Raw genomic sequence first — 12,189 nt, 5'->3', positions numbered from 1 at the left:
AAGTGTCTGGCCGCGGTGGCCAAGAGTGTCAACGAAGCCGAGTCACCACTCTCCTTCTCCTCTTCATCAAGAACCTGAGCCTCGGCAGCTGGAGCTGAAGCCGGACCCTGCGAAACCTCGGTACCAGCTTCAACAGGAGCAGCAGCCAGAGCAGGACGTGGAGTACCCGGTGGCGAGTCAAACAACGAACGCCAGGTCGGAATAAGCTCGGTTGAATCAAGAGACGGGTCAACGATCACGCTTCGGTACACATCCACGAAACGCGTACCACGAGGATTGAAGAACTCCGGATTACGCTGGCACGGGAAGTACGTGGTGTTGTACGGGTGCTGATGCGGCGCATTCATCCATCCAGTACGCCATGGCTGACGAGCGTCGAGAGCCGGAACTTCGGAAAGCCAGTCAGATGTCTGAGGTGCGAATGGCAAGTTTTCAATGGGGTACCACGGCTTAGACGGCTCCAAAAGCAACTCGGGACGAATGAATGACACTCCGGAAGCACTAGATGAAACCGAGTCACGACTCCACGCCGTGTACTGCTCACGGTACTTGTTACGAAGACGATCGGCACGGCGGTCGCGCTCACTGAAGAGCTTCTTTAACATAGCTCTCAGTTCCTTCAAGCGTTCCTTGTCGTGGCCAACCTTTTTAGCTTCTTCAGCGAGACCTCGTTCAATACCAGCTAACGGAAGCCAGTGGAGACGCTCCCACAACGCGAACCCGAGGTCACCTTGCTTACCGCCGTCACCCCGAAGGTTCGCCCAGATCATTTTGAGACGGGTCTCAATCGGGGCACGCTTGGAGATGGGGACGCTTGGTTTGAAGTCGACAGTGTCAAAGAGGCAAGCTTGAAGAGGATAAAGCTGCCGAAGTTGCTGGTACGGGTGATCAGGATGCGAATAATCAAAGAACGCTTGGAGACCCTCCAACGTTGTACGCACGGTCACCTCACCAGCTGGTTCAGGAAGCGTTAAGCTCAGGAGTCGCTCGAAACACTTCTTGGCGTCTGCATCAGTAAACTCCATGTCCACATACGGAAGAACCCACGGTGGCAGGGTGGACGAAGCCGGCACCGAAGAGCGAGTACCAGATAACACTCGGTGAGGCAACGGCTCAACCGACGGTGCACCACCACGACGCGGCACCGAAGTATAGGTTGCCGTAATCATGCGTCCAGGTCCAGCATCGAGAGTCCAAATAGACGGACGAGGAGACACTGGAACAGGAAGAGAAGATGCTGGTGCCGGAGGACTTGCTGGTGGCGAAGGAGGCGGGCCGGCAACGATGATTGGGGAAGTCATCATCGGCGAAGGATTTGGCCGATGTGGAGTCGGAGGACGAGCTGGGCCAAGATTACTCCAGTTCCTGTTTGAATCTTCAACATCTTCGTCGTCGAGTATGCTTGAATGATCGGTGGGGGGCGGAACATCACCGCTACCACTGGGAACATCAGGAGAGTCATCCACCGAAGATTCATTGTCCTCCACGTCATCTCCATAGTCGTCATCAGCATTCCCATCGTCATCAATCTCCATCGAAAGGCCAGGCGAAGACACGCTTGGTACATCAGTCGTGGGAACAGTCGGAGCCGACTTCGAAGACGCGGAAGCTAGTGGAGCAGCCTCAACAGGGGTAGACCCTGCTGTAGAAACCACTCCCGAGACTTCAACTGCCTTGGATGTCGCGGCAGACGCCGAAGCAGACTTGCCTTGTGGGACAGTCTGGTTTGACTCTTCATCTTCGTCACTCGAGCCAAACATGAGCCGCATTTCCTCGGCCTCGCGCAGAGCCTCTTCAGCAGCACGTATGTCGGCTGGAGAAGGAGAGATCGTTGAAGCTGGTGACTTGGCCACATCGTGTGGACCCTGAGGCGGGAGCGAAGGCGCGTCAGGAGAGACAGGAACATCGTCGTGATCCTCAGGGTTCACGTCCTTACCCGAAGGCTCTGTAGCAGTTTCTTGAACCGAAGAGACGCTGCCTGGATCAGCAGTCCCCATGTCCACGTCACTCTGGTCGCCGCTGAGGTCGACCACTGCGGGAGTCGAGGAAGACGCTGGTGTAGGAGGTGGCGACCATGAACTTGGAGAAGACGGTACAGACTTGGACCGAGTCTTTATATGACGTCGTGGCGACTTAGCAGGAGAATGAGGACGGGATTTCTTGCGCTTCTTCTGGGCCGCCTTCTTCCACGCCTTCGGACCGAACACCGATCTACGAGCCGACTTGGGAGTTGAAGTATCGGCAGGTGGCGCATCACCGAGACCGGCAGCTGCCATCGAAGCACTGGCCTTGTCCGTTGGGATTGGAGCCTTGTCTTCGTCAGAGTCGTCCGGATCGTCGTCTGAATCCTCGCCACCTGGTCTAAGACGCTTATGGGATTTCCCATGGGTCACTTGGTGAGCTGCTTTGGCCAAAGCTGCCGGAAAGGCTTGAGGATTGTCCGAAGAAGCAGTGGCAGACTGAATACGCCGCAGAGCGACTAACGTCTCCTGATCCAAGTCCAGCGCATCCAGGTCCAGCTCACCCGCAGTCAGACCTATCACGAAGGATTGTGAACGAACGTTAGTTGCTGAACACACGGTGGAAGGAGCAACATTAAGAGCGTACCTTCGACAGCCAGACGAAGTACCTCGGGATCCATCCCTGCCAGACTCACGTGTGCACGGAGGATACGATTCGCTTGGAGGAGGCGAGTGTTACGGTCTTGCTGGTTCTCGAGGACCTTGAGCGTGTCGTTATTGACATACTTGCCCTGGGCAAGCTTTACCAGAAGGAGGTGGAGCTTCCGGGTCTGCTCAGTATTCGCGCCAATAGAAGACTTGTACACTTCGCGTTCGCGAGCCAGCTTCTTCTGCAACGTGCTGATAAAAACGTCCCGAGCTTGGACCTCGCAGTGCAGACGATTCAAGTCTTCTGCGTGTCGTTCCATAGTGGCTTGAACAGTGGCGAGCATGGCGTCGTTCTTGGCGTTTGACTCGCGGAGAATCTTGACGTGGTGGTGTAAGGCTTCAATCTCAGCGTTTGCAGCCTTGAGGAACGTCTCCGCGTTCTCACGAGCCATGATGTGGGGTGCCACCGAACGCACGGCGGCAGCAGCCTCGGACTGAGCAAACCGCAACTGACGCTCTAAGTCGGCAACGCGTTGGGGTAATGCCGACAGCGCTCAGGAACAGGTTGTATCGCAGCGAGGACCTCATCGAAACCAATAGCTGTCTCGAGACGACGCTGAGTGTGTATATCGCCGTGGAGAGGAGGCACAACGCTGATCTGCACTTGGTGACGAGCCATTGCAGTCAAGTACGGGATTATCGAGGTCATCATGTGATCGACCGATGCCTCCGTACTTTCAGCCAGCATGGCGCGCAGCGAATCTTCGGTGAGTGGTGGTGGACCACCAGCTGGGGCAGGAGGAGCAGCAGGAGCCATCTCCGCGGATTCAGCGACGACGGGGAGTGCTGCAGGAGCTACCGCAGGAAGTGAAGAGTCTGGCGCAGCGGGCGCCGGAGGACCGGTTGATGACGCTGCTGTCGGAGGAAGTGCAGCAGACTGAGGGGCGTTCGAACCCTCGGTCTTGCCCTCCTGAGAAACAAGTCGAGTAATGCGAGGTGATGAGCAAGGTACCGATGATTCAAGAGAAGGATGGGCTTACGTACCTCCAGCTGCTCACGCTCGCGACGTCTACGAGGATTGAGACGCTGAAACGCGTCGGACACGACTCGATTCAGACGCTTGGACATACGGTGGCGAGATGGTGAATTGAAGAATGAAGAAATGTCACAACGGGCACCAGTACCGTGGCTTCCATGCGACAGGGGCAGTTGTGGTGTAGTGATTTCTCCGTGGTTGCGGATTATCACCCGTCGACAAAGACGTGACACCGCCCAAGTTGTTCAAGCGACGAACCCTCGGTCGGGTGATGTACGGAGACGCCAAGGTGCAAGGGACTCGACGGCGTCACCTCCGAGTTTTCAACAAGTATCGGATACGGCCCTATGTCACTGAATCCAGGCTGTCCTTATTATTAATAATGGACTGGCCGGATTCGCATTCAGCGGACCATCTACGGTACGAACCCTCAGTGGCGGTTGGGATGAGTTCGCGGAATACTCAGCGACCTTTGGAAGACACGTTCACCGTCTGGGACAGGGCGCGGACCGTTAAAGATGCTCATGCGACGGTGCAGACGACGCTTGGCATGCAAGAAGGTCCATAACGGATCATTGTTCACTTGATATTTGTGTACTTGATTAGGACTTCTTATTAGGAATAGACCCGAAAGGGTAAGCTTAAATATAGAACAGAATTTCCACTCAAGCACACAGAGCGACGTCCGGCTTCAAGGTAAGCGTCAGGTCAAGCTTGTTTGAGTGTGTTATGCCTGTCGGTGAACTCGAAGCTCTGTAGCGAGGGTTCATCCGGCAAGGCCAAGAGACTTTGTGTATTGGCCGATTATTATCGGGAGGTTTTACGTGACGGCTTATTGTTGCCTATTTGCACGACTGGGAGTGCTTGAATTGCCTCTCTTTTATTTCTTCCAGCCGAGTGTTGAACACTCGGTGATCTCGTAAAAGGCTTACCCGTGCCTGGTACCCTTCCGCTGTTGGGACCACGAGGATTCAAAACACCTGCTAGCTTTGCTCGTTCTAGTAGCGTGTTCTTATTTTACTGGTTGGCCTATATAAGTAGTTTACAAGGTCCAGTTTGTCCCGGTGCAAGGACAGAACTGGGGTCATCAGGTCCGCCCGAACGAACGTTTACTATCCTAGTAGACGTATTGTTGTGGGAACATCCTAACTACATCTGTAGCTAGAGTTCACGTGGGATTTCCAACACCACAGTTTTGATTGAACAAAAAACCGGCTGTTTTCTCAATACCACTTTAATTTAAGAGCTTCTCTTGGACATTAAAAGCGATAAAGGGCGCATCAAAGAAGGTAGCAGTGACAATAGCAGTAATATTTGCTATGGCTGCTGCGTGGGCGAGCGACAAGCGTCGCTGGCCATCCAAGCCAACTCGACTGTTCTCCTTGCGGACGAAGGTCTGGTTTCGTGTCCTACGTGAGCCTGCTTTCGCTGAGGGCTGGTTCCCTATAAAATTTCGCTGCAATCGAGCAACATTTTGGCCTTCGTCACGCGCATTGAGCAGCGATGAACTGGGTGTTTTTCCTGCAATACGTCCAAACGCATTTTTGGTGCTCGAGAGAGAGAGTTACAGTGACTTTGTACTGTTTGACACATGCTTCGAGGGCATATTCAGCTGGACAATTAGCTGGTGCTTGCAAGAGTCAGTCTTTGACATATATCCGACAAGGCATTCGAGTAGTAACGTCTTTCAGTGGGGAGGTGATCAAATTGCCTTCCTCACCCAGTGAATGGACAGGTGTCTTGCAAGAGTCGAGCAGATTCATGGATTTCTTAGTGGGGCTGGATCAATCGATGGAACTCTAATTCGAGTTAAACGCAAGAAGGACTTTGAAGAATTTTGCTGTCGGAATGAATTTTCCGCATTTACTGTTCTTACCGCCGTGGATCACAAAAAAAAGAACGATCAATCTGTATTAAACATATCACATTTTGGGGGGACACAATGGCTTCAGCAATACCACCCAACTCATATTTTCTCGGAGATGCTGGGTATAAATTTGACGAGACAAGTATTCACACCATATCCAATTAAATTTGGTATTTCTTTACGACAGAGCAGATATAACTACGTGCAAAGCCACACACGAATCGTAGTAGAGCAAGCTTTTGGCAGGCTCAAAGAATTTTCCGTATTTTCAAGGTGCCGCCACCGGAATATATGGCAAAAGTGGTAATTGCAACTCTTGTATTACATAACTGGCTGATTGATCTCGATGATAATACCCACAGGGATAAACCAGTTGGTTTAGTAGAAGGATAAACCAGTTGGTTTACTAGATGACGAAATAACTGTCGAGCATGATGATCCTCGAGGCGTTGCTTTACGTGAGCATATTGCCAACAAACTGAACCATGCGTATATTAGGTGTAATGGGCCCAACTCCAATTACATAAGTAGGTAGATATTTCTTTAGTTATTACATAAGTAGGTCCAGTAGCGTGTGCCAAGGTGTCATCATCTGATTGGTTAATAGTGAGGAGCCAGACTCACTTATTGACTAATCAGGTGTAGATATGTGTTTGAGTGATTCACACGAGGCCAGGGGTAGCCGACCTGGTCCTAAATAAAACAGAGTTGAATTTGACACAAACCTAAGACTTGGTTTTACTAATACGAGATCCTCCACACTATAGTGTAAGCTAGTGACGGTAACTCTAACCCCGTTACTTCTGGTAGCACTTAGTAGTCCTTCCAACGACCAAGTCTACGATGAGCCAAGTCCTAAGACTTGGTTTTACTATTGCGAGCTTCCTCCACACTATAATGTAAGCTAGTGACGGTAACGCTTACCCCGTTACACCTGGTAGCACTTAGTAGTCCTTCCAACGACCAAGTCTACGATGAGCATGCTGCATTCCCCCATCTCACTCGCGTGGAGTGGGAAGCGCTTCACCGCCTCGTGGCGGTGTCCGGAGATGCCGCTGTCGCATCGCTGCTGAGCTCAGCGACGCTCGACCAGCAACGTCTTTGCAGCACAAGCGTTCGTGGAACGCGAGCTCGCCGATGCGAATCGGCGGATGTCAACTCTCTCGCATCCATCCCAGAATGACGTCGTCAAGTTGGAGACGTCTACGTATTCTGGCGCCGGCGAAAACCGGCTCCCGCTAAACCGGTGGTTCTGCGAGATAGACATCGCTATCGTCTCGCGACTCATCGAGACGTCATCCGCCAAGGTGAACTTCCTCCTCTCCCGGTTAGCCGGGAAGACCAAAGAATGGACCCTCGGCAAGCGGGTTGTCGACCCGAGGCTTTCCCAACTCTGGAAAATCTCCAGAGTGACTTGCGCTTCGCGTTCGTGCAGAGTTCTTCGTTCTTCGGCAAGTGAAGATGTCCATGCTTGATTACGTCCAGAAGACGCGGCATCTGGCATCATGCATCGTGACCAAGCCAATCGACATGGCCTCGCAAGTCCACGTATTCGTGTTCGGCATGCGCGAGGGTATAACCCGTTACTGCCTTACCAGAGATGAACCCTCCTCTCTCGAGGAGGCATTTGCACTCACGATTCGTGAGGATTACATGTTCGCTGCATCATACACCGATACCATACTTGCGGAAGTCCGAGAGTCTACCCCGAGTCCATGGAGATCGACGTCGCGTATCCTACCGCGGTAGCAGTGGGCGAGGCAATCGTTCCATCATTTGATTTCGCTGTGGGAAGAAAGGTCACCGCACGGCGGAGAGCCGCGCGCCAGCACTCGTCGTCGCGCACGCCGATGCGGAACATTCCTTGGTCGCTCATTAAAAAAACGACCAGAACCAGTAGGTGCGGGGCGCCTTACTGGCTTTAACGAAGGACCGGGCCCTCCGGTGGCAGCCCAACCTTCGAGATCTCCCGTGCTCCAAGCACACACCAATGCCACCACCACGCCGGGCGACTCGAGACTGATCACCGTCAGCCCCCACGTTACCGGGTGCCCGGCGACCACTGCGCGCGCTCCTTGCCTTAGGAGCGACCAACAACTTCTTTCGCGCGTCGTGTTTGTCGGTCCTATCCAAGAACATCCGCGTCCGAAATGGTCCGGGCGAGATTCAAGTCAAACTCGCGGATGGTAAGGATCGCCGCGTCGCGCGGCGTGACGTGCCTTGTCGTACACGTTCGACGGCTTCCGTAGCAAGGACGACTTCTTGGTGATCAAGATAAATTATGATTTTAACTGCATCCTGGGCATTCCTTGGCTTGCGCGATATCAGCCAGAGATTGACTGGCTGGCCCAATCGGTCAAGCGTCGACGTGGATTCGACGTGAGCGAGGTCTTCACACACCTCTTGGCGGCGCCAAGCGAATGGCCCCACGTCACAGTCGTGGACAAGACAGCAACGACGCAGGCAGTGCACAGAGCGAGCGATGACCCTCTCTGCATCGTTTGCGCTACGGTTTTGGACGAAGAGCCCTCGCGGTGTCGCGAGGTAGATGATGAAGTGGTTGAGCAGCGGCTCCCGCAATACAAGACGGCAAGACGGTGGTCGAGCAGCGGCTCCCGCAATACAAGACGGCAAGACGGTGGTCGAGCAGGGGCTCCCACACAACGGGGGGCGGTCGAGCAGAGGTTCCCGCCAAACGATTCGGCGGTCAAGCTGATTGGGTTCCCGTCAAACGATGCTGCGGCTGAGCAGGGGCTCCCGCGTGTTCCCGGCCCGGTCGAGTACGGTCTTCCGCGCCTAGAGGAGGGTGATGCATCGTCGAGCAGCGAGCGTGAGCTCGAGGAAGCCGAAGAAGAGGTCGAAAAGACGACGCCTGAAGCCTCGTCGAGACTTGTGCATAGCACTCAGTGTGCTTTGATTATTAAACTACGTAATATTGCATAGAAATGTTGCATCTGTATCGGGGTTTGAATGTGCTTTGGCCTCCAATTTAGCCAATTAACCTTGCCGCAAAACCAAGCTCGCACCCACTTCTCCATCACCGCCTTACCTATAGGATACACTCTATCTGTGAATACGTTTTTGTTTTATTGAATGACGTTAGTTTATAACAAACAAACCTTTTATGTATAGTCAGTGTCAGACGCGTGTCACACCGTCGATACTACTAAAGAAGGGAAGGAATGACCGAAGAGAGCGGCGGTGACAAGCCGAGATCCCAGAATACCCTGACAAATACGGAGAAGCGCCGAACCAACTTCAGTTCGGCCGAGGGTGATGGTGCGGCAGTAATCACTGGTAGCTGCCTCAGAGGGGTTGCGCTGCTCCAGCAAGCGTGATTAAGTTTGCAGAAAGCGGACCGGGCCTTCAAGCACCCATCTGTTTGGAGCCTTGACGCCCGGTACATCTACGATTGGCCTGTAAGAAGTCTAAAAGGCGATAAGAAGTAGATTTCTTTATTGGAGAACAAGCTGCTCTACGCTAAGTCAAAAAGAGAGAACAATATGACAGGCACAGCCAACTTTGTGGTCACCAATGAGCCTGAGCTTGGAGGGGTTAGGTCGTTGATGCGGATGCGTACGCCTCATCGAGTAGATTAACGCTCAAGGCGTGCCTGATGCTTCTGACGATGGTGGCAGCGCTGCACACGGCGCAGACGATAACGTGGCGTCCGAAGAAGCATGATTGGTAGCAGTATCACTGCGATTCACCAAGTAAAGGCCCAAATTCATCCATATTAGGATACGCATATAAGCGATGATTAGGATCCACCGTCTATGGGTGGAGCGAGTAGAAATCTGTGGTGTTGTAGAACACACAAATACCGTCATATGTAGACTCCTTACACAAACAACAACAAATTGCCGAGTTAGGTAGGCGCTTGTATGACCTGCGCAGAGGGTGGTCCCCTCGCGGTTCGGCCCAGCCGGGACAGACGAGTGGCTCGCTTCCACCCGGTTCCGACTAACCAAGTCAGATCACTTCCGAGGCTCCGCCGAGTTTTGGTTCGGCTGAGCTCGTTCACAACCCTGTGCCCTCCACCAAAGGATGGACGACGGCGCGCGAGCGCTTTTACAGGTCACCGAGCGCAGAGGCAGCTCAGCTAGAAGTGTTACGGCACCCGGGCTATCCGACGTACCGGTCCGCTGAGTATGCGGGACTTTCTTTCGCGCGTAGCGAGACTTTGTCCTACCCGGACCGACCTAATCTCTTGGCGCTACCAGTCAATACCCTACAAGCTATGCCTCTCGAGTATTGACGGCAGGCATAATCCAGCCCTATGCAGGGACTTAACGGAAGAGTGTACACGTGTCTTAGACTAGGAAACGTCTGCTCTGTTATCTTCTGGGAGCCTTTTCGGCTCCCCTTTTTAACTCATCTGCTTCTCATACAAATATCTAGTGAAATGTAGTCGTTTCGGATCTCTACCGACCCTTCCGCTGAATTCAGGCGACCGTTGAGCTCAGCGACCATCCGGATAACATCATCCGGACAGATCGCTGAGTACTTACCGTGATACTTTGCTTCTAAGGTCTGAGCTATCAGACCGAGCCGATTCTTGATCTAAAGTAGGTTGACGTATGGTCGAATCTGGAAATTCCTACACCACAACTACCCCGGCTATGATACGACCGAGCTGGTGAGTGTCTTAATCCTTCATTTGGTTCTGCCATCGTTGGTCCATACTCGGCAGATGACTTCTCGCGGTTCTCCACCACCTTCTTTGGTACGTTTGTTGGTTCCGCTGTTACTCACTCGGTAGCTCCTTACGGCCGCTGGTCTGTTTCTCCAGCTCAACTCAAGGCGCCATCCTTCTCCACCAACTTCATGTCGAGGTGAAGGTGCGTCCGCTGAGTCGATTCCTCGACCCGTCGGCACTCGTGGGATCAGCGACCGGCATGAAGCTGGGTTGGGCGACCTGAAAACTTCCCATGAGTCTGACGTGGAGTAGGCGGAGTCTTCTCGCACGCGCCCTCCTGGTCCACCGAGCTTGCCGGGCGAAACCACTTCGGGCGCCAACAGACAGCTGAGCTCGGCTGCCCTAGTGAGTCTTGACTCCCTTATGACCATGGTTTCTCAGCAGGGATACGAGCACCGGGAGGAATTGACCTTCTTGGCGAGGCTCATGGCCTGCGGGTTCACTCGCTCTGTAAGGCCTTCCGATCCCGCGCAGCGGCGAGCGAACCTACATGCTACATCAGCGAATGAGCTGTTGGAAATCTTGAGAGGCAACTACGCCGCTCTTGATTATTCCCAGGTCATCGGTGATCTCAGAGCCGACAATCAAGCTGCCCGAGAAGCGAATCGCGCGTTAACTCGGCGATTGGACACTCTTGCACTCAGCAACGTTGACTTGCCCTCTCAGCTGTCATCGGCACGACAGCAGGTGTCTCGGCGGGACGCTGCTGCCACACAGTCTGTGAATCTCCTCGCCTCACTACGCAAAGCCGTAGCCCTGAGCGAAGCAAATCTTGCTCGGGCTATCAAAGCTGAGCAAGTCAAGGTCGAGGCTGCGTTGCGTCAGGCGCAGCTCCACCAGCAGCAAGGCTTGGATCGAGACGCTGAGATTGCGGTTCTCCTTCGGTCCATCTCCGAGAAGGATGCAGCGTATGCCACTCTCCAAGGCATTGCCTTTAAACATTTCGAGAAGCTGCAGGAATCGGCTCAGTTGTACAGCTCAACCGGCAATCAGCCCTCGCGGCACGCTCAGTTGGTGATCGCTGGTCAGCGGTCAGTGATGTTGCCACAGAAGCGGTTCATCCTCCGGAACGGGACTCTTCCGATGCACGACCCTCACATAGCTGCTGCTGCTGGTGCTGGGTTGGAGCTCCCGGACTCGATCCGTCCGACCTTCGTCTTAACGCCCGGTTGTGTCGCGTCTTGGAGTCTCGCTTCCCCGAAACTCTTAATGTTCCTGCTGGCGAATACCGGCGGCTGGATTTGGTCATCCATCCTCGCCAAGACGCCTCAGCGGTGGGCTCTGCTGCTGGACCAGCTGTTGGTCCTAGTCTTCCACCACGGAGTTCTGCACCTCCAGCGGGTCCGGCTTCTTCTACGACCGCTTCGGCGGACTCGGCTGTGGCTTATGTTAGCTCAGCGACGGCTGTGAACCAGCCCATGCCGACCCTCGCCCAGCTTCATCGTACTCCGTTGGCGGACTTGACGTCGACTCAGCGGTTTCGGCGTTATGCAAATCTAAAGTCTCCAACTGCTGCTGGTCCTCGTCACCGTACGCCGGCGCCGCCACCTCAGCCGTACGCTTGTCCACTTCCCGGGGAGAAGGGACTCGACGCTGTCAGTGGATTTTTGCATTCGAGTTCTCCTCAAGCCACCGTGTCTGATGGAGGGAAACCCCGCTCTGGTAAATCTCGCCGTCAGACCCGGCGATAAAAAGGTCGCCACCTTCAGTTGAGTTCCGCTAGATAGCCAGCTGTCTCCGCTAACTCTGACGACTAAGGTGAAGCTTCGAGCGAAGCTGAATACAAGTTTGAGATGTCTGGGCCTGCCGACGACACCGTTATTGCGTCTGATTCGATGACTCTGGTAAGCTCTTCGTTTTCTGGTCCTCTGTCGACGTCGTCAGTCGTGGCTACCCAACCATCGTCGGTGTCCTCTTCTGCTGTCATGGCTTCACCGCCAGTTCCGGCTACGAGCGTTTGTGCCCCAGGCTCGACCTT

This window comes from Phytophthora infestans, genomic scaffold, assembly GCF_000142945.1.
Source record: "Phytophthora infestans T30-4 supercont1.93 genomic scaffold, whole genome shotgun sequence".
Classification (NCBI taxonomy): domain Eukaryota; phylum Oomycota; class Peronosporomycetes; order Peronosporales; family Peronosporaceae; genus Phytophthora; species Phytophthora infestans.
The sequence above is the reverse complement of the archived record's forward strand: the minus strand, read 5'-3'. Positions refer to the sequence as shown.